The 25327-nt window shown below is 29.3% G+C and overlaps 1 protein-coding gene across 3 annotated transcripts in view; it reads right to left on the reverse strand.

Annotated features, from left to right (window-relative positions):
- The window catches only part of LOC142328128 (GTPase-activating Rap/Ran-GAP domain-like protein 3), a 514058-nt gene that overhangs the window by 232822 nt on the left and 255909 nt on the right, over positions 1–25327 (reverse strand). The gene's annotated exons all lie outside the window — the stretch shown is intronic.

Here is a 25327-nt window from a genome sequence, read left to right on the forward strand (position 1 = left end):
TCCAGTAGGATAATACATGCATTCACAGAATGAATCTGATATTTATCATATATTATCACCGATATACATTTAGCTAAATTCAAAAATAAATTACATAATATGTTATTATAACATTGTAACTAAAGATCTGGACATCTTCAATCTTCATCACGAATAAAAAATGTTCACACTAACTGCAAATGTGCTACTGCTAAAAGAACCATTTTTACATATCTTTTTTCCTCATGAATATTTATTACGATAAAATTACTTTTTTGTGATATAAACAGCATATGAACCTTTTCGTTGAACTATTTAAGCGTATCAACTAACAGATTTTTAAAGTCTTTCACGAAAATGAACATTTTTTTTTAATATTTAAAAATACAAACTTTATGTTAGACATAGATAAAAACTTTTGATAAATAAATGATTCGTCTGGAAAAATAGTTTTTCTATTCTACATATTAAAAAAAAAAAATGGATTTCTTAAGCATTTGCCTAAAATGAACAAGTGAAACCATGGTAAACCTTGATAAAAGTAGCATTTTGAAGTAAAAAATTACAAATAAAAAACAAAGTGGTTGTACTTCGTAATATTATTATTATTGCAACGTGTTTCAACGTGTTTCGTTGCGACCATTATCAACAACAATCCAATCGGCAAGCCTTTCTGTTTTGGGTCGTTCTCTAATTCTTCTTTTATTAGATGACTATTATTCCTAGATCTAAATGTTTTTAAAAAATAATTTTTGTATTCCGAAAATTCATTCTGACTTTTCAAATCTGTCTTTATTTATAAAATATATTTTAATTAGAAAAAAATCATATAAATATTACATTGGTAAAATAAAAACTAAACAATTACCGAAATCAAACCCACCAAAGCAAATACAAAAGGAAAAATCTAAATATGAATTATAGATTCAAATCTTACCAAAATTTTTCTAGATTCGTTTGACGCATGTGACAACTAAAAAATTATTTCGTAGACTTCTTTAAAATACTAAATAATAATAAACAAAACTTGAAAAATTAGACCCGCCATTTAAAAATAAACCTTTAAAAAAAAAACACGCCCGATTAGAATCATCCAGCAGCAAGGGACTCTGTCCAGGTTCCGCGATTTGTAGGGAGAAATAAACTCCCGCCAACTTTGCATTCCATTCCAGACTTCTTTAACTCCCTTATTTTAAAATCTTTTAAAAATCTAGTAATACCACAAGACACAATAAAACGTTTTTTTAAAATAATTAACACCTTTAACCTTTTTCGTAAACTACTTTATCTCTCCCATCAGATGTCAGCCAAGTTTCTCGTAAATATTTAAATTCATTATAATGCGTAATATTCCCCAAATGTGTTTCATATTAATACATAAAAATATTCATTTTATGAAATAACAGTGATGCAACAATGAAGAATATGAAAAAAAAATTAAATCTTTACAATACAAACAAAAAATAATATAAAATATAAATTGTTGATTATTTACTTACATACCTTAATGTAAACACGTTTAATATAGGTCGTTAAATAAGTACACCTTTAATGAATACACAAACAATTCATTTTTACTTACTAATTATTATTTCAAATTTCATCAAAAAAGCAAAATACTTTTGGTTAAAACAAAGTATTTTATTATTAGGGAATTTATTAAAAATATAAGATAAAGCGTAATAAGGTAAAGCCTTAGGTAATAAGGTAAGCCAATAATGTGAAAATGAAAAAAAAAATTAAGGAAATTCGTAAAGAACAGGAAAATGCTAAATGTGATTAAGAATAGGAAATAGGAACCGGCTAGGTCACTGTTTGAGAAGAAGGTTTTTGTTATTGAATGCGATAGGCTTGGTGGAAAAGAAAAGGGAGGAAATGATTTCGAATGAAGGGTTTATGGAAAAGGGAAAATATGCGGAAATAAAGAGGGTAGCAAACGATAAAACAAGGTGGAAAGCAGTAGTCGTGTCAGGACCTGCCATAATGGTAGAACACTACGAATAAATCAATGAGCAAGTAAAAATATTTCAAATTGATTTATGGTAAAGAAAAACCCTGCTTGTTTTATTTTCTCCAACAAGTTTTCCAACAATTGCCGGGTCTGGGTAATGTGTTACGCTTAACAATTTACAGTCACCGCTACCGTCTTGCTAGGCCTGACGTAGCAAGATGTATCACTCGTTGGTCTAGTGGTGAACACGTCTTCCCAAATGAGCTGAATTGAAAGTCAAGAGTTCCAGCGTTCCTAGTAAAGTCAATTATTTTTACACGGATTCGAATCATAGATCGTGGATACCGGTGTTTTTTGGTGGTTAGGTTTCAATTAACCACACATCTCAGGAATGGTCGAACTGAGACTGTACAAGAGACTACACTTCATTTACACTGATACATATCCATAATTACCGGAGACTAAACAGGAAAAAGAAAGAAGAAATCGACCACTCCTTAGACATGCGGTTAATTGACTAAAAAACACTGGTATCAATCATATCTATATATAGGTAATTGCCTTTGCAAGGACTCCTTAGAAATCTCGACTTCAAAAATCCGTTGATTTTGCGATGACGAGTTTAACCGCTAGACTAACTAGGCGGGTTTATGGTAAACAACCCACCAATTATTCCATATCCTCAATAGGTTTCCATTAATCCATTAATTAATATAATATTAATCCATTAATATAATTAATTAATTAATAGGTAATCCATTAATTATTCCATATCCATAACAGGTTTCTTTAGTTTATTAAATAAAAAAGAGAAGATTTTTTTTTGGCGAAATTTGCTTAAAATGTACTCTACACTTCCTAAACGCTAATTTAACTCTTGTGACTTAACAAACAAAAAACAGAAATGACAATCAAACTTCGATATAATCGAACGAAACCGTTTTCCACTGAAAATTAGTAAATAGAAATAAAACCGATAAACGGTTCAAACTCTAACTTATCAACTTCTTGGTTATCGCTTACGAAAAGTATTAAATCCGTACAATACACTCCGCCAATCACCATGACGGAGTGGTAGCGTCTCGGTCTTTCATCTGGAAGTCCCGGTAGCGAATCACGGTCAAACGAGGCATTTTTCATACGTTACAAAATTCCATTTTCAAATCCCGCGCAGAAGTTTTAAGCTTATATGGCGATATCACCAAAAAAAACGTTGTACGTGTTGTTTTAAATTAAATGTAATAGTTAATGTTTTAAATTAAATGTAATAGTTTACTGAAATTATAAGTGGTTTTGAAATGTTGAATTGTACGCTTACTAAATTTTTTATCTTTATTCATTCGAACTGAAAACATTTTTGTTTAGGAAAACTCATGCTAATTCTGTATCGTGATTAATTGAAAATTTCTGATTTCTGAATAGTTACATACACTCTTATTACTTTACTCAGATTGTTTTGAAATTAGTATTTTATGATCAATCTAAACGATATAGAATTGAATACTTTGGTAGTCACGCGTTGGGAGCCGGTGAAACTTCTGTGGAAACTGTGATATGTGAGGATAAATGTATGCTGTGACTGGTTTGTTTATCGTCTTCTATTACTCTGGAAATCGAAGTTTTAAATAAATTATGAATAATTTTGAAAAAGTGATTATTGATATAGTAATTTTTATTTGTTAAAGATTTGTAATGCTCAGCCAATTTCGAATCCCCCTGCATACGCGCGCGTGCACATAGAAACCATGAACATTCATTTATTCATTAATGAATATGTTATGAACACAAAATGGAAATATTTTCTTCTGTTCTTTAACTAATTTAATTAGGGTTAATTAATTAATTCTATTTCGAATTAGACAAAATACACTGTAGTTCAGCATACAATAGTAGGAACCACACAGCACTCTCAGTGAGCTTGAATTAGTTAGCAGTTCAAAATCTTATTAAACGATATAATACGTAGCAAAATACAACGCGTTCTAAGGATAAGATTTACTGCTCACCGAAGAGTGGAATATGATGCATAAATTTACATCAAAACCTTCTTCAAATATCAATTAATACACACATAAAAGAATCATACACCTTTTAGTTAGAAAATGAGAATTCTAATATACATATATATAGAAAATAAATACAACGCACAGAAATTCCAATTTATGTAGAACACATATGGGTCTCTTTGAAACAAATGTATTGTTACATCATATCCATATCAGCTAAAATGTAGAAATAATTAATAAACACATTAAATGATGTGCAAAGTTAAAATATATATGAGAATTTGTAATGATTAAAACAAAATCATAATAAAATATAAAATTTATTGACTTATCCTGACAGGTCTAAAAAACTATTTAAAAAATGACTAATTATATTAGTTTTAGAATTTGCTAGTAGAATTTATTTTCTCAAAACTTATTTTTTCCAAGTTTCCCTTTTTCCTAGGAAGTAAATTAAAAAAAAAGTGACCAAATGAATTTCATGGCGTATATAAACATAATCAATATTATTTTCATAATCTGACTGATTTCCTGAGAATGTTACAAACTTTTACGAAATATAGAAATACTGGTGGAAATACAGAAGAAATTACATATAAATCTGCGTATCTTCGTTAGCGATAGTCAACTAGCTAAAGATTTCGCCCTATTTTGCGTCGTCGGTAAAATTAGGCTAGGTTGTAATTTTTCAGATCCAAATTAAGGGGTAAATTTAGTAGTTTTGTTGGAATCTGATTTGAAAAATTGAAATAAATAGCTTTTAAAACTGTATTTTTAATATTTTTCAAGAAATCTGGGCTGAAAGCAAAAGAGTGTGAGTTCTAAAATAATATTATTTTTTATGATTGGCGTTAAATAACTTTGTTAAACGGGTAATAAACTGTTACTACATAAATGCCTAATTCAATATTGGTGGGCAATAACGGTAGCAACGATGTGAGCGGGGCGCACAGTATATGGACGCGCTGATACAGCATCACTTCCACCGCGCAGTTCTCTCACCATAGTAGAGCTGCAGCCCCGCCACTCTCACGCTTCAATAAAAGATCTTGCACGAGAGTGAATTTGCAATTCATCGTCGACCACCACCTAGAAGATAGAAGTTCCCTGGTCGGCGCAACATGAGACTTCCCGGCGGATGCCAACATCCCCGCCGGAGCAGCAGCCCTGACTGGCCCGCCGAGGGAACCGCTGGATGGGGACGCTACCTTTCCGCTCCAGCTCCAACTCGCCGGGCTTCAATCGCCCTGGTCGCGGCAGACTCAGCAACAGGAGCCGGCCAAGCGTGGAATCGCTCGGGGAGAACCGCCTCTGCCGCGCCGGCGAAGGACGACCGACTCCGACCCGACGCTGCGGGGCTCTGGGGGCCACCCCTGCCACGCTGTAGTGGGGACCCAACCGCCACTGAGGCAAAGCCCGGTCGGACTTCAATGGACGAGCCGTAACTCCCGGACTTCGCCGGAGACCAGCTTCCGGACCCGACAGCTCTTCTCAGAGCTAACGCAAAAAACAGCTCTTTTCCGGGCCACCACAATGTTATGGGTTACGTGCCGTCGAAGCCATTCGGCGACAAAACACATAAAACTTATTGATATAAAACCTCGTAGAGTATTTGATTCTGGAAAGAAATGGTACGATTAAAATCTATAGAAACTAAATATAACTGCAAGAATACTGATCTTTATTAAAGAAAAAACTTATAAAAATTTAGCAAATTTTAATTAGTTATAACTGAAACAAATTTTCAACATTACAAAATTCTAATTCTAATTAATTTTTTTCTTGTCAAAAATCAATTTCTTGTCACTTCAGTCAAAATCTACCGCCAGCCGACGCTCTCTAACGAAGTGTATCGGACCTCTATTTATATGACCTTTTGTTTTTTTTATTTTTATCAGTTAAATATATTTATTCTGAAATTTGTAATATTCTTCGTGAATCATTCTGTATGATATAAAAATATGCCTTCGTGGTACGAGTGGTAGCGTCTCGGCCTTTCATCCGGAGATCCCGGGTTCGAATCCCGGTCAGGCATGGCATTTTCACTCGCTATTAGTTATTCATCTCATCCTGAAGTAATGCCTAACGGTTGTCACGGAGGTTATAAAAAAAAATATTCCAGGCATAGAATTTTTTATGCGGTAGAAAATTTCCATTTCATATCTCCAAGCTTCCACTTAAGTAGTGAATGTATTGAGAAAAAACTACTGTTGTATGTATAAATAGGTTTACACATGTTTAAACAATGTTTAAAAAAGTTTAAAGAACAATAATCTAAGATATATAACTAACAGAGAATTTTTTCGCGTAAAAGAAAAATAAATGAGTCGTTATAAAATGATATATAATTATAAAAGAATACCCCTAAATTTAAACCATACATATTAGTGGTTATTTAGCAGACCAAACTTGGAACTCTTTCTAAGAATTCTAATACTGCATCCTTCAGATAAACCAGAATGCTCCGATTTCCAAGTATAATACCCCATTTATTTAACCAATCAGTATACTGAATATACTTGACCAATTAAAAAACATCAAGTCTAGAGCAACTACAACTTTGAATAGTTAAGACAACTGGAATACACATAATTCGAAAAAATCATACCACATTTTTTAAATTATCACTTCACCGAATTTATTAGAGTACATCGAGTGTGAATGAATCTGAATATATCGAATTCTGACCAACCACAATGTCTAATTCCTTTGACCAATCGCAGAACTGATCTAGCTGAAACGATATACGATACCAAGCAATTACGAAACAACATTATTTTTATCGATTATAAAAAAAACATAAATACATAAAAAAACAAAAAAAAAACAGCAAATTGACCAATGAGTCTGAGGAATTATTTTGATAATTACTTAAGTATACATTTTCAAATAACATCGAATAAAATCTTCAAAATTCTTTCGGGACCATATATCAAAATCTCAAATTTACTACAGAGATTTAGTGACTTTTTAGTTAAAAGTTAGAGATGATATTGTAGATCTTAATTAATATTTTAAACAATTTAATTTTTATTTCTGCACTTTACTAATTGTATAAATAACAGCAGATATTTTTATTTAAATATATAATGCTGCTGTTTGCCATTTCTTTTTTCCCTCTCTTGATTATTTAATTATTATTAAGAAGATGAGTACTTTAATATGACTAACAACTGGAAAATTTAATTTTATTTAATCCCTTTTAATAGAATTCTCCAGTAAAATACATCTACGTGTGTACTTTATACGTGTGGGATTTTTATCCAAAGCAAAAGGTTATTATCACTTTAAAAGTTCAACGATAAAAAAATTATCACGAATAAATTTTTCACTCCTGGATGTAATTATATTTATATCTTCACGGTAACATGAACCTTCTTGTTGACGAACAGTTGTTATGAAGTTTCTGATATGTGTAAACTTCATTTTAATTATAGAAATCTTTAAATAAACTGATTATTGAACAACCAGTAGAAATGCAGCTTTCTTTAATTAATTCTTTGAATCTTTAAAAAACATATTAACGCTTGCTCCAACCATGCATATCATTTGTTAAAGTTCTAACTTTGAATGTGTTCTTCGTGAAAAAAGAACAAGTTTAGCGAAAATTCAATATTTTGTATTAAAAAATAAAAAACTTAGCTTTAGTACTTTTCCTGTGTGGTTTAATTTTTAAATGAATTAATCATTTTTTATGATACACATTTTGTACAAATGTAACAGCTAAATACACAAAAAAAAGAGCAAGAGCTTAGTAATCGATAAACTCAAACTAATTTCAATCAGAAAAAATTAATATATCTCTATGAAAATAAATTCGGAAATATCAACTAAAAGTATACGCTACAGAAATTTCACTTTAGGTGGTGAAACTATGAGTACAAGATTGAGCTTCACAGTTTATTTATACATTATAAAATTAATTATTTTATTAATATAATTAATTATTTATTAAACTGTTGAAAAATAGTTAAAAATATGTTTCAAAGATTACACATTCTTTTTCAATAGAATTTTTTTCATTTTGTAATTAAAAAACATTCGTAACTGAAGTGTAAATTTATTTAGTTAAATTATTAAATGAAAATTTAATATTTCACCAACATATAGAATATTTTATGTATGTATGTATATATAGTGGAAACGTCTGCAAGGATTACATATATTTTAATTGAAAAAATTTATGTTGGGTGTCCTTAATTTAGATGATTGTTTTTGATAAAGATCACTGCAAAATCAACTTTTAGTACTGCGCACGAAATAGATCCAAATATTATTTTGTTTAATTCTTATATTTCTGATATTTTTTTACAAAAATCCATCAATCTCAAAAAAAAAAAACTGCTTCGAAAATAGGTGGGAATTAATTTCTCTGTAAAAGTAAGAAGGTTTTGGCGAAATTTGTTTACAATTTTATGATAAAATCCATCCTGAACATTTAAAATAAATACAAGTGCTCAAATGGTAGACTTTAATTTTTCCCCAATATTATATGTCTGATGCCTTTATTTCTTTTTTTCTAACCTCTAGGACTACCGTTACGTATTACTTTAGAGGATGAGATGAATGATAATTTTTGTAGCGTGTGAAAATATCATCCCTGATCGGGATTCGAACCCGGGACCTTCGGATAAAAGGCTGAGACGCTACCACTCGCGCAACGGAGGCCGGCAAAGTAAGTACCTACTGAGCGAGTAAGTGCTAATAATCTATTTTTTATTAATGGGGATAAACTTGCAATTATTTTATGTAAAGAAATAGCAGATGCCGCTGTTAACATTATCGAATTATTTAAATAGTAACGTCTAGTTAAAATAAGTTCACAAGTTTTGTAATAATAGGTTACGTCGTTTACAAATAATCCAGTTAAAATAACAAAACAGATCCAAATCAAGAAAATAGACACATGGTTTCTTAAAAATAAAATCCTCACTAAAAAATAACTTTTTGTTTTATTTTTGTATAGAATTCTGTGACAATATAAAAACAAAACATTTCATAGTAATTATTTATAGACGTAACTTTAATGTTATATTTAGTACAATAATTTTTCACAGCCCTTATTGCATAAAATTTCATCAAACGCCTACCTTAAAAAATTATCGTGCAATAAAATTATAAGTTTAATCTCGACAACAATTATATCATCTGGTGCGTTGATACGGTTTTTTGTGATTTTAAAGAATGAAATACAAAAATGACCATCAACCTTTTTATTTTCCCGACGAATATACTCGTAGCTAGAATAGTTATATTAAAGGGAAAGTATATTTAATTAACATATTAAAAGTGGGGTATCAAAGGCTTAAATTAGGGTTTTTGCAAATTTTTACGTTTTAGGGTACAACTTAATTCAACTAGACAAAAAATACATATTTAGGTATGTGCATACGTATCAATCTGTGTATGTATGTACCTATGTGTATCATGTTGCTTTTGGTCTTATATCAAATTGACCAAACCGATTTTCTTAAAAATTTTGTTCAAATAAATATACATATATGGGGCAATGATCATATGATCTTTTTTTTAAAAATTCGGTCATGAATGGGAAGATATCGTGAAAAAATTACATTTTCGTCAAATGCAATTTTAAAAAAATATTTACTTTGGCAAATTTGTAACCTAAATTGCTCAAAAAAATAAAAAATATTCCAAAAAAAAATCTTCCCTACCTCTTAAAATTTAAATAAATGTTCTTTTCAACCCCGTTCGGTTTTAATATTTTTAAAAAGGTTTTTTGTATTTTGTACATTATAAAATGGGCTATCAAAAAATGCGTACAATATTCCAAAATTATACATCCCGGAAAATTTTACTTAAGCAAATTTGTTAAGTAAATCCTATACATAGACATTTTTGGGAAAAATTATTCCTTCTCACCTTCAAAAAATATATTATCTTTTTTTTTGTGTTTTGGGTATAAAACTTCAAATCTTATTATTAAAAGATCAAATTTATTTTTATTTTTCACTTAAAGGGCAATCCAAATTTATTTTTATTTTTCACTTAAAGGGCAATTCAAATTTAAGTCATTTTACTGTCATAAAAGTAACGATATACTTCCTTTTCAATAATTTTAGGCAATCAAAATAAACAAACTTTCAGGATTTTTCAGGTTTGATTCTTTTTTTTGGGGAGGAGTATGTTTTCTAGTTTTGCTTTTTAGTTTTACTTTCGAGAACTCTAATTAACTTTATGGGAACCATAAAATAGTAAAATAAAAAGAAAATATAAAACGACAACTTTCAGCAGCCTCGTAAGGAATGTGAATTATTTCTAAAGATATGACTAAAAAATAAGCTTTAAAGTACGAAACCCTTTCTATAAGATTTACTGATCTCGCCAATAAAGCAGTAATCTGGATACATTTACGTTTAAAACTAATTTCAATAAAATTAATAATAAAATAATTATTTAGATCGGTGATTAAATTTACGCTAACATCGATAAAATTTTAGCTTAAAAAGCTAACATTTGCGAACATTTTATTTTAATTTTAACATTTTTCTGCGAACAACTAAGTGGACCTTTCAATGTCGACATGATTATAAAACAACATTCTATCTGGAATGGACAAATTCAGGGCTGTGTCAGGATATATAATAAGGATACTACAGCACAAAGGCAGGGACGACGTGATAGCGAGGGGGTAATGGATAGCCTCGTGTGGAGCGTCGTTCATCCGGGCTTGCCGTAATGGGTGACGAGACACGAGAACTCCGTTGCCCTCGAGCTGTTAAGACCGAGACCCGGCTGGGGCTCCCTCGGAGCACCCGATTAGGGCAGGCAGCTATTTAAAGACCGAGACGTGGTGTGAGCCCCTTTGTGGGATGCTTACATTGGAGGCATTGGCGTCAAACCAATTCCCGGCCCCTAGGTCGGCCTTCAGGAAAGACATAGTCGGGATACCTTGCTCTAGGGAATCCAACCCAAGGAGGCAGGGAAACAAGCTACAAAAACAACAAAAAAATCGATAAAATGAAAATCCATTAAAACATTTTGATTTATATATAAAGATGATTATTTTTTTTAATTATAAAGTAAACCAGATTTAAAATATTTTAAATTATAAAGCAAATCAAATTTAAAATAAATTATTTATTTTGTTACAAACCTCAAATAATTTTAATCATTATTGCAGTAAGCTTCAATGCTGCTTCTGTTTTTCCACAACAGGTGACAATTTTAACGTTTATTTAATATAAATTACATGAGCAAATTTAATAACACGTATCATAATTACAGTCCACATGTCACGATGATGAAAGAGGTTTACATATTTATTTCCCCATCACCTATATACTTCCAGTAATGAGATTTGTTTCATTGGTGGTATTTTTAACAGAATTTTGATTTCACTACTTGGATATGATTTTGTTCTTATATATATATATATATATATATATATATATACTAGTTTAACTTTTATATTTATAATTTACCAACAACTGTAATTAACACACCAATTCAACCGCAATAATCTATTTTAATATACGATCATTTATTATAATAAAAGTACCGTGAATATATTTTCTTATAAAAAGTAATTGTAAAAACTGATTTCTTTCTATTCAGTTATTTAATATTATTTACTGGTTTAGCCGATGAATATAAAAAGTAGTAAATAAGTAAGCATGATGAAAAAGTGGGGGAATTAAACAACCAATCGAACTTAAGTGCTCTGACATCGTTACTCTTATTGGTTATTAACCGTAGATTTGTCTTTTTATGAGTTAATCGTTTATTGGCTTTTTCTAAATTACTGTAGAAAAACATAATCGTAGCATAAACATAAACAATCGAATAAGTGAGGTAATGTTATACTAAACATCCAGATTAAACGATTTAATCACTTTAGGATATAAAATTGAGCATATAATACGACTGTTCTAGGTGGAAAACATTTTATTTATTTGTAGGGAAAATAGTATTAAGAGAAGAATAAAGAAATAAAACTATAAAACAAAACAAATTGTATATTTTCATTCTATTTTATTATATTACAGTTAAAATATTTATTTAGAGTTTCTAAGAAAAAAAAATAGAAAGATTTAATTTTAATACCCATTTATCAAAATTTATATGCACCATTATAAAATTCATAATTAGTCAGTAACCCCTGATGATAAAGGAATAATCCGAAAGAGCTCAGATAGTCAATATTCACAACTGTTAGTAAGTGGATACTTTATTTTTATATACATTAAAACGCAGTTCGATTTTTAAAACTTAATTTTTGAAATCGGAAAAAAAAATTCTATATATACCAGATGATGATAATGATATAACATTCTAGATAGTAAACTATAAATTCTATAATTTTTTAAGTTAGATGATTCAATCAAGGGTTTACAAAAAATTATTGTACTTGATATAATATATTTGTGTCTGTAAATAATTGCTACGATACGTTACATTGTTAATAAGTTATGTAATTTTTTGAAATGATTTAGTTCTTACCCCCATGAAATATATTTTATAACCAATAGGAAGTTTTTTTTAATAAATGAAATTTTTCATCAGTTGTGCCTACCCCAGGAAATTGAATTTAAAAAAAAAATAGAATTAATATTCGAACATGGTAAAATGAGAACAATAGAATTATTGATAATATGACATTTTTGACAGAGATATTTTAAAGTTAAACAATGTGATAGTAATGACAAAACAAAATGATTTATTAATTATTAAAAAACTTTGATGTGTATAACACATGACTTCCCTTACACCGATTAAATTACATATACATATTTCTTAAAATGAAAATTACATAAAATTCTATTTCATTAATAATGTCAGATATTTTTTTTATTGTCATTATTGAATTATTATTTATCGTAAAAATCTTTTTACAATCAGAGGTTAATAATTATTAATAAATCATTATACATAAATTAGAAAAAAATAGTTTAAAAAAAGGGGTAAAATCTGATTCGAACCTATGTGCCTTCTCCTTGTAAGACCAAATATTTTAATAATTAAAAATTTATATGGCTGTAACTCTGGAACCAATGAAAATAAAAACCACTTATGATATATCTTTGAAAAGCTCTCAATGAGGGCTTATTACTGCAGTTAACAAAAACTCCAAAACCCAATTTTTTTTTTTATTTTGGACTCTTTTGGACACGTTTGGTCCAGTCGATTGCAATCAAAAGGCGAGCTGCACAATTAGACTTAAATTTTAACATCATACGGCTAATCGTTTATGAGTTATGCGAGATACATTCGTACATACGTACGTACAGACGTCACGCCGAAACTAGTCAAAATCCATCACCATCACCATCAGTTGGTGTTCCCCCACCAAGTCAATTATCTTTTTGTAGGCTGCCATATCCTTTGAAACAATGCGTAGCTGTTTAAAGCTGAATATTCTAATATTGTTATTGCATTTATTGACTACTATTTAGATTAATTTGAATAGCCTCATAATATCATTGATCCCGAACAGGGCTATATGTGGTGGCTTAATTGCATCCTTCCGATCGGTTTCCACGTTGGTCCATTCCATCAGGAGATCAATGATCTCCTGATGGAATAAGACAGGATAGGCCTATCCTGTCCTATCGAAAACTATTCGATAGGATAAATCAAATGTTACATACCCGCAAACTTGGCACAGTTTTCCATGGTATAGGTGTTACATGCGGTTCTATATTGTAAATTTTGGTTTCGCTGTCATCAGATAGATGTATCTGATGTACAACATCGTTCTTGATAAGTTTATGACGAGAGTTGTTTTCTTGAATATCTACTAGAAGCCGACAAAGATTCACGTTTTTTAGACGGCGATGCACCATAACTAATGGTTTCCGACCCATTCTTATCGATAGGCACAGCGAAAGGCTGATCCATACTTGAAGAACTTGCCGGAGGAGGTATAGTTTAACCCAAAGATCGATTTTACACTGTGAAGAATAAAATGTCTACCAAATAATAAAAAGTGAATATATAAAATAATAACCTTATAACTTGTGTAATCCAAAAACTCATACCCTCTCTAGAATAACACATTGAAACAAAAAAAAACCTCAAAAAATTTAATAGTAAAATTCTCTCTCTGTGTGTATGTGTTTTTGTATGTCTGTATGTGTGTGTTTGTGTGTGTGTGTGTGTGTGTGTGTGTGTGTATACGCATTTAAAAAATAAAATATAAAATTATAGTAAGATGTAGCCTAAATAATTAAATTAATCATACTTTACAAAACATTACCAACAAAGTATTTCTACTTCTGATTATAAAAGTTATTAAAAGAAGCGAGCCCTGATTGGCTAGTTTTATATATATTTATATATACACACTAATTCTAGTGTCCACTGATGGTGGTTTTGAGAAAATGACAATGAAGATGATAATAATATTATACATAAACTGTATCAATTAATTAGGAATTTCTGTAACTGAACTATTAAACAACCGTTTCTGAATTATAAATACAATAAAATTGATTCAATTATTATAATTAATATTATCAAATATAAAATTAGTATTTTACTTATGTTATCTATGACAAGCATATCACATTATTAGCTGGAATAGTAGGAAGGTTAATTTAAACAGGAAATTTGGAATTTGAATAGTATAATTCGAGTAGTATAATTACAGAATAACTAGTCCAGTTATGTAATAATATTAAAACCCACTCAATCATTCAGTAGTAATTCCTGTAGTAATGGTAAGTTAATTTAACACAATCTGATTAATTATCATATTAATTAATTAATTAACTTCTAAAGTAAAACGGATTTAAGTTATAGTACATATTAAAATGTAATAACTTTATATTAGTTAATTATTTTAACGCCATACTGGGAATAATATATTATAAATTACAGAGTAAACCGTTAAAATTAATGTTTATCGCTGGAATTAATTAATAATGTACCGAATAATATTCTACTGAATTTATGTTAAAAGATTTTTATATTGTCATGATGTTTTATTATAAAAAATCCGCACTTAATTTACAGCGTTAATTTTTTTACCCACCGAAAGATCAAAAAGTAAAATAAAATCCATATCATTTGAAAAAAATTCAAAATTCAAAAAACATTTTGGTAATATTAATAAATAGATTTAATTGTATTAATATATTATTCTTTTCTTAACGTTTGAAGTACCTTGAAATGAAAAATACTACAATCGTGGATACAAAATTTAATTTTATTTTTTCGGTGAGTCGGAAGAACCCCATTTACGGGCAGAGTGTCGGGCTCGCTAACAGATTCCGCAAGATTTGCTAAGAGTACGTATGTATGCCTGCGCCCTACCGACTAAACTTCCTATCTCACTGACTCCCCTCCAGGCGGACCCGCAATTAAGCATTACTCAGCCCCGGGAGTAATCAGACGGTACCCCTCGCGCCATGGAGGCCGGCCCCATTCAGGACATTGGAAAGTGTATGTTCAACAGAGTCGTTGAATTATTAATATATCAGTTTATATTTAGGGAGGCGTCATAATCGATTAGTAATCAATGCCCAGTAAATCTATTGAAGACAAATTGATGAATAGTTGTACATAGTTCTTCTTACGGTGTAAGTGCACACTTTAGAAAGGATTTTTAGAAATTCCAAGTTTAGAGCGTTCAAATGGAGTAACAATGAAATTTACTTTTTTTAATTTTACGGTAAGAAATGAAGATATCAACTTGATTTTTGGTATATGTAATTTTCATGTAAATATCTAAAAACAAATTTCTAGATTTTTTTGAAAATTGACCTTGAAAGGGGATAAAAAAGATAAAAAATCTCGAACAATGATTGCAAATTTTTCCATTTCCGATTAAACCATACAAGATATTCATTCGAATTGGGAGTTTAAAATATTCTTGAGATAAAAATTCAATAACGTTTTGAGTTTTTGAACTTTAATATTCTAAGTGATAAAAAGCATTTTTTTTTTTTAATTTTGCGCTTTTATGCTACCGGCATTGAATCAATCTTTATGAGATCTGGTATCATTATGATGGTAATTTATGTTTGTAATTCCGATTATGTGTTTCGCGAGCGAAGCCGCTACGGGAAATCTAAAAACCGTTTAGTGGGTCCTGTGTGCTAATCCAACTGTTGCTCTGAAGCTGAAGAAATTAGAAGGTACTGATCGTTTTTATAGATTATAGGTACATAATAATAAAACGAAGTTTATAGTTTTATAAATTCATAATAAAAAGATGTTTTATAAAATATAAACAAATCATATGATAAATTACTTACAGAAATAAAATTTACTATTTTATTAGTAAAAGATTTATTTTATGGTTCTACTATGAACAATTTTTTTATTTATTTTATATAACTTATTTTCATGATAGTATTCATATAAATATGTTTGTTGTTATAAGGCACATAATTTTTTTTTTCTTCTCAAATTTTATACTCTTTCTATTTCAAATATTGTTTTGCGTTTTAACACAGATTGATTTCAACAGAAAAATAATTTTGGTAAACATGGGGCTAAACTTATTTAATTAACAAGTAGCTTAGAAATCTAAAATTATCGAAACTAACTTTTTCAACTTTTTTTCCTAAACACTTTGTTTAAGTAAATTGTAAGATACATTCGCGGTTGTTAAAATACTCATACATTACATAAATTGAATGAGACAATGGGACACTAATTTTATTTTATTTAAGTAGATTTCAAACTTTGTTCAAGTTTTCGCCAAGAAAACTTTTTTAAAATAATTGAATAAAAAAATAGGCTTAATAATAAAGAAACGACTGTATTAAAAAAAAATATATTTTATATGTAATTGGAATCAGAACGTTCTGATAAATTATTTTTTTATGAACGAACAGGGAAAAATACTGAGAATATCATCAGCCTAGTTTTCATTAAAAATAAATTTTTGTAATTAAATATATTTAGATTTATTTGAATAAAATTAATTTACAAATCTATCTTATAAGTAGATATATATATATATATAAATTCCAACAAAAGGGAATTTAATAATTTCCTCCTGTATAATAATATCCAAATCAATCTTCTATATAGATTTAATGCAGTAAAGCATCGAATGTGTAAATGTAATTAGCCATTGTAACTTAGAGAGAATTTTACTTCTAGTTCCTGTGCAGTACGTAATAAAGGTGTTGCTTCTTCGTCTGAATTTATCTGTATATCAGAGGGCGTAGTATGATGATATGAGATAGTACTTTGGGTTTAGAAAATAAAACGAAATCTTTTTACTCTCCACTTCCTTTTAAATCGATATTTTCTTGTTTCTAAAGGCCTCAAGTTAGCATTAATTTTTGTTTATGTTTTATACAACGTTTATTTTTATTTCCTTTAAACAATGTTACCTTCCATTATGAAATCAGCTACAGTGTAATGGATATGTTTACGCATTACTAAAAACTAAAATAAACGCATGTATTATTTTAAATCGAACAGTAAGCGATCATTTTTGTTGAAAGGAGATAAAAAAAAATAACAAGTTATTTTCTTCCATTCGACTTGATTTCGAAATTGTATCTACTTAATTTTACAATTCTTCCTAAAATACCATGTTTCAAAGTAATAAAACGTTTTGTTTTTTTTCCTAATGCATTTGATTACGGATAAATTATGAATATTTTAGACTCTTAATAGTTATTACTAAAGATATGATACATTTACCAAATGAAATCTCTCTCTTTTTTTTTTTGGATAATTTTTTTTTTTGGTGTAATTAATCTTTATAATTTCATTGTTTCGAAACTGTAATTTATTCTTCTGTTTCTACAGATTATTTAATAACATATATAAGTTAATATAAACAGAAACTATTTTCCAATTAACCAAATAATCATTTAATTTATTTAAAAAGAAGAAAAAAATTAAAATATCCAAAATTTCATCAGTAAATTCAAATCAAATATTATGAAGAAATTCAATGAATCTTGGAAAATTTTAAGTTGAAATATTTTTAAAAATATCATAAGAAAACAGATATATGAAATACGGAAATGTCGTTTTCTATGCTAATTCATACTTATTATATTTTCCCACACGTCCTGTCAAAAATATATTGCTTATATGGCAAAAAAAATGTTTTTGTTGTGCTCAAGGACACGACTGTATAATCTATCGATATATAAATTTATATACGCATTCATTCACCGTTACCGCCAAGTTTTATCTTCTTAATCTTTTAGCGTAATAAAACGGCAAGAAACTTTTATATTGATGTCAAACATAAGATTGGCAGCTGAATTGAAAACTTTTCCAATAAAGGATATCATTCCAGTTACATTATTAGAAAATATATTACTACATAAATATTACACGTATAATATTCAAATCAATAGTTAATAATAAATAATTTAGATGACATATTGTAAAATATTATCATATTAATTGGTAGTAATAAAATCTCAAATTTTATTGATTTATAAAACATGCCATTCCTTAAATTATATATTCCACATTATTACTAAATAAAATTATATAAAGACGGAAAAAACTTAGTTGTTTATTTTAATTGTTAGTAAAAAATAATATGTGGACATCACATGACTTCCTTGTACGCCTATTAAATTACATGTACACATTTTTTATAAAACTAAAAGTACATATAATTTTATTTCATTAATAACTTCTGATATTTATTTATATATTTTTTTATTTATTATTGAATATTATTTATTGTAATTTTTTTTTTGCAATCAGAAGTTAATAATTATTAAAAAAATCAATATATACATATATATAAATAAAAGTAAAAATTAACAAAAAAAATAAAAAATAAAAAAATGTCTGATTTTAACCGATGTGCCTTTCGTTATATGATCCCAATATTTCATAATTGAAATTTTATTTTGCTATAACTCTGGAAACAATGAAAATAAGTATAAATCATGATATATCGAAATTTTTTATAATTAAAATAAAATTGTATAATAAATTTATGATATATTAATCCAATTTTTTTTGGATTTTGGACTTTTTGGACACTTTTGATCCAGTCGAATGCAATAAAAAACGAAGTTACACAACTAGATGTTACAACAGTCCTAAATCCAAAATTTCAACATCCTACGGCTAATCGTTTTTGAATTATGCGTTCGTACTTACAGACGTCACGTCAAAACTAGTCAAAATGGATTCAGGGATGGTCAAAATCGATATGTCCGTTGAAATCTGAATACCTAAATTTTTCGCAATCACAATACTTCCTTCACTTTTTACAATGAAGTAAAAAATAGTATCAGATTGTTACATTAGTATAACAAAATTAATTGTTATGTAAATTCTGTGAGTTTTTGAAAAATATGGTTAACTATAAGAGAATAAAAGATATACAGTTTCTTCGAAATGGTTATTTACTTTTCTTAAAGAATACAAAACAATTTTGAGTCCGTATATATGTATATATATATATATATATATATATATACATAACCGTTACTCGTGTTTCCCTCGCGGTCAGAACGTGCGAAGCGAGCCCTTTAAGCTACCCAAGCCAAGGTTGCTAGACCTCTCTGTGTTTATTAAACTCATGCTTGAGAAAATAATAATGATAAATAAAAATTAAAGCCCTTCAATTTATAAAAAAATATCGTTACATTGTAATGTCTTCAGAGCAAAATTTTGGTCAGTACAGGACACGAATCTTTGAGGAATTTGAAGAATGCGGGTTTCAAAATAGTCGGCCGCCATCTAAAAAATATTAGATATAGCTGGTTATTTGTCCGTATGGGTAAAAATTTTTTTTTCCCGGTTCCTACCGTTACTGGACAAAATCACAAGGAGATGACCGCTTCGTTTCTCAAATTGAAAAAAAATTAATTCTTTTATTTTGTTTTTAGTCAATTAGCCAGAAACAAATGTGCATACGTACATAGTTTCATTAATTTATTTCAGTAGTTTTTGCTGGGGGTTAATTATGAATCAGTCACGGAATGTTGTTTTAAATATATATATATACATATATACACACACAGACACACACACATAAACATAATTAATTTGGCGCTTCAGAAGGCTGAACAATAATGATTAATACAAAGAAATTTTAAGGAGCGCGATCATACACAGACATATTTCTCTTTAATATTCATATATCCCAGAAGTCGCTTTATCGAGAAAAGAAAAACAAAAATAAATCAGTACTGGTTAACAACATGAAATACTACAATATTCTGTTTTCATTACTTACAATTATTGATATTTTAAAACCTACAGAAGCTGCTCAAAATATAAGCCATTCAACTTAATATACAGTTTACATACAAGGTTGTTTTAAACAATTCCAGAACACAAACGTTTGTTGTTTAAATTGCTAAGTTCTACTTCAATAATTTTTCTTAATCTTCCAAATTTCTAGGCTTTTGTGAAAAAAAAAACACCATTTTTATTGATTTCTAAAAGTGAAACGTTATATGACCTTGAGGTCCAATCTGTTGTACCTTGCCGCCCGATCCATTCAATAAGACTGTTCTTCAAGAATTCCTGAATCAGTAAATGGTAATTTTGAGGAAGTATCTTATTGCTGAATTAATTTTATCTTCTCAAACAATGAGCTATATTGTAAACTCAATAAACATTACATCTTACAGTATTTCAAAATATGAATCTCCAGTTAAAAAAGTGTCATTAAAAAAGTATTGGGTCCACTATGCCGCACTCTAAATACCTGCTCAAGTAATTATATTAGGAACATTTAACTGTGTTGCGTTACAAAATGAGAATTTGAGCCATTCTAGTAGATACTGTTATAGCGATTAAACACAACTATTCGATCTGAAGATAGCTTTATCTGTCCAATGAATACGGTTTTAAAATTCTGGTTCTGCCTCGCAACTCATTAGAAACCGTTCGAAACATCTATAGAACTTTGTAAAAGATGAATAGATGCGATCGGTAAGATTTCAAATTCAATAATTTTAGAATACAATGTAATTTTTTGTGTGAAATATCATACGCAGGTGATCTTTTCCCTACAGATCTTCTAGGGATTTGAATAACTCATTGAACGAAAATTATTGTGGTTTCATCAGATGTAGCCATTTTGGATCTACCACTTCTCGCTAAATCATGTACGCATTTAGTGATCTCAAATCTTTTTAGGTACCTTGTCTGTTTGGCGCAGTAATATTTGGAATTTGTTCTTGAAATAACTTAGTTACATCATCATATTCTTTAATTTCCACCGGTAATTTAGGAAACATTACTCTATTCTCAGTTCCAATTCATGCTTGCTACTCATAAGGTGCAAAAAACGTTAGCTACTTAATATAGGTTTACTTATACCAACTATGCAAAACAAAAATATCTTATTTCTGCAGAATTTAGTAGAAATTAAATTTATAATTGTTTAGTAAACCAGTCTTTTTGGTATATAAATAATTCTCTTATTTTTTTTTTAGGGAAAATCCTAAGGAGAAATATTGTTATGTTCATTAAAGTAAATCGCAGAGTGGCGTAACATACCCTTACAGGAGAAGTAGATATTTTACCTTTTATACTTAATTTATAGTTATGTAACATAAATTAGTGTATACTAAGAACTTTAAAACAAGGATGTTTACCAATAAAATGTTACTCTATGACATCAGAAAAACACTGCAGTATTTTATTTATTTTGATCCTTCAAAAATTGGATAAAACCCAAAAATTAAATTTTAGTACAATAAAAATTATTATACTAAAAGAAGTCTTTTACTCTTACAAATAAAAGATTACATAAAGGGATAAAGAAATATATATAATACATATCTCCCTCTATGAATCATGAGACCTTGCCGATAGTGAGAGAGCTTGAGTGCTCAGCGATACAGGGTAGCTGGACCGAAGGTGCAGCCATATCGGAGAGGTATATGTTGGGAGCGAGACTAAGGATTCCTGAAAAAGGACAGCAAATCTTGTAGTTGTTAAGGGCGTAGGTCTAAAGGACTTAAACGGCCATATCAACATCACCCAATCTTCTGAGTACTGAGCAGCTGAAAACAACGGAAAACTACAGCTAATTTTTTCCAAGCAAAATGTAACTCTCTGCATTTTCATGTAGTAAAGATGGAGGCGCCTTCCTTGGTAAAATATTCCCAAGGTAAACTAGTTCCCTGTTCGGATCTCCGGGTAGGGACTACTAAAGAAGGGTTCACCAGAAAATTAAAAAAATAACGTACTACGAGTCGGACCGCAGAATGTTAAAAGTCTAAAAACGTTTGGTATGTTAGAAAATTTAAATAATAGCTGGAGACTGGAATGCAAGGACTGGAAAAAGCAAGAAAGAAATATTTTGGGTGAATACGGGCTGGTCAAAAGGAATGAAAGAAGGGACCGACTTATTAAATTCTACACGAAGTATATTTAAGTAATTGCCGACACCCAGTTTAAAAATCATAATATATGAATATACACATGGAAAAAGCCAGGCGATATAGTAAGGTATCAGAAAGATTATACCTTTGTTAAGCAAAGATTTAGAAATCAACTCGTCGACTGCTAAGTTTACCCTGGAGCAGATATTGATAACGACCATAATTTAGTGGTAATGAAATATAGATTGGGGTTAGTGGTAATGAAATATAGATTGGGGTTTAGAAACCAGAAGAAAAGGTGTCAGATGAATCGGTGGAATTTAGAGAAGCTTGAGGAAGAGGAGGTAAAAAAGATTTTTGAGGAGGAGATCGCAAGAGATATGAGTAAAAGAGATAAGGTAGAAAATGTAGAAGAATGTGAGAATGTTAAAAAGGAAATTCTTAGATCAGCAGAAGCGAACTTAGCCGGAACAAAGAGAACTGGTAGAAAACCTTGGGTATCAGAGGATATGTTTCAGCTGATGGATGAACGTAGAAAATATAAGAATGCTAATGATAAAGAAAGCAAAAGGAACTATCGACAATTAAGAAATAATATAAACAAGAAGTGTAAACTAGCGAAAGGAGAGTGGAATAAAGAAAACTGTTTAGAAGTGGAACAAGAAATGAACATTGGTAAAATAGACGGAGCATACAGGAAAGGTAAGGAACATTTTGTGGTTCATAAATTAAAATCTAATAATGTCTTAAACAAAGATGGTACACTGATTTATAATACAAAAGGAAAAGTCAATAGGTGGTTGAAATATACTGAAGAGTTATACGGAGGAAATGAATTAGAAACAGGTGTTATAGAGGAAGAAGAGGAAGTTGAAGAGAATGAAAAGAGAGATGCAATATTGAGATCCGAATTTAATAGAGCATTAAAGGATTTAAATGGGAAATGGCTCCTGGAATAGACGGGATATCTGTAGATACGGGATACGGGTACAAACTGACGTATAATATTTACGAAAAAGGGGAAGTTCCATCAGACTTAAAAAAGAGTGACATAATCATGATACCAAAGAAAGCAGGGACAGATAAATGTGAAGAATACAGAACAATTGGCTTAACTAGTCATGCATCAAAAATTTTAACTAGAATTCTGTACAGAAGAATTGAGAGGAGAGTGGAAGAAGTGTTAGGAGACCAATTTGGTTTCAGGAAATGAATAGGGACAACGGAAGCAATATTTTGCGCTCAGATTAATAGTAGAATGAAGATTAAAGAAAAACAAACCAACATACTTGGCATTTTTATAACTAGAAAAGGCATTCTATAATGTAGACTGGAATAAAAAATCAGCATTTTAAAAAAAATTAGGGTTCAAGAACAAAGATAGAAGAACAATTGCTAACATTTACAGGAACCAAACAGCAACAGTAATAATTGAAGAAAATAAGAAAGGAGCCGAAATAAAAAAGGGAGTCCGACAAGAATTTTCCCTATCCTAGTTACTTTTTAATCTTTACATAGAACTAGCAATTAATGATGTTAAAGAACAATTTAGATCCGGAGTAAGAGTACTAGGTGAAAAGATAAAGGTGCTTCGATTTTCCTGATGTAATTCTAGCTGAAAGTAAAAAAGATTTAGAAGAAACAATGAATGCACACCGAAATGAAACGGCTGACACTAGATAAGGATTCTTATAGAGCTGCATCAAACCAGTCAAATGACTGAAGACCAAAAAAAATATTATATATATATCCTACCCTACTAAAGGTTACACGTATGAGTGTCCGTCTGTGTGTGTGTCCGTCCACCTTAGCTTAGCACTGGAATGCACCGATCACTAGCGGAAAATCCAGATTCGTTCATGCATGTCTCGTGGTGGTCAGGTGTATACTTGCTGTATTATTATATATCGATATATATGAAAAATATATATTAATATATTTCTTTTATTTATGTGATTGTTTTTCTTCGTAAAATAATGAACTATAACCAAAAAGTAGGCACCATAATGATTCCCGATTTGTTAATATCAATTTTTGGAGTTAAATTTATAATTTAACTTTCGTTATATCACTTTTTACGTTCAAAAAAAAAAATATTTTTACACAAGAGGTAATCAATTTTGGGCACCTAATAATCCCATTCCGAGAAGCCGCCGGCCAGGGCAACCCGCCCGGACGGCGTGCCCTAGGCACGCCTCGGCAATTAGTATATATACAAAGAAAAAATATACAAAAAAATAAAATTTAAGAAGAATGAAAAATATAAATTATAAAACAAGTGAAAGGTAATATACCAGTAAGGTTTATGAACTTTCACGGTACTACTCGTAAATAAAGCTTTTAACACCTTACGAATTATAACATTGTAAACTTTTGTAATCATTCGATCTTGCTTATCTTTTTTTAATAAAACTAATCTTTTTATTAAAGTAATTAAGTTTTCAAAACCGTAGAATGAATTGTTAAATCAATAAATGGAAAATTATAAAATTAGAATTTAATAAATTCTTTGTCAAAGTACTGTTAAAAAATTAAAAAAAACATATAATACTTTACCGGTCGTTTGACTTTTTTGATACGAATATTAAAATGACGTTTCATTTCAACGTATTTATCAGATAAACACATCGTAGAAGTTGTTAAAATATTAAAACTGAAATTACTATGAATAAATAAACACGTACTTTTTATTCTATAATCTAATATTTTAAATCATACACGCGATATTATACATACGGGTATTAAAATAATTGCTACACAGTATACCATCTTTTAAAGAAATATTTTTAAAAAAAATAAGCAATAAATATTTTATTTGAAAAAAATAAAAACTCTTTTACCTTGTAATAAAGATTAAAAACCATTTAAATCTAATACACATCCTTTTGAGAAAAAAATATTTCAATTCAATAATTTGGAACTAGAGAAGAAACCTTATGAAACTTTTATTTATAAAAAAAAAAATTGTTAATCCCTAAATATTTAATAAAACTGAATACAATTCAAATTTTTGTAACATCTCGATGAGGAAAAAATAAATAAAAAGTTTTCATTTCTCTAAAATGAAACGGTCAAAAGTTTCATTAATCTCAATATTACTTTCATATATATATCAACCCCTCAGTATCTCTTCATTC

Source organism: Lycorma delicatula, chromosome 7, assembly GCF_047948215.1.
Source record: "Lycorma delicatula isolate Av1 chromosome 7, ASM4794821v1, whole genome shotgun sequence".
In the NCBI taxonomy this organism is placed as follows: domain Eukaryota; kingdom Metazoa; phylum Arthropoda; class Insecta; order Hemiptera; family Fulgoridae; genus Lycorma; species Lycorma delicatula.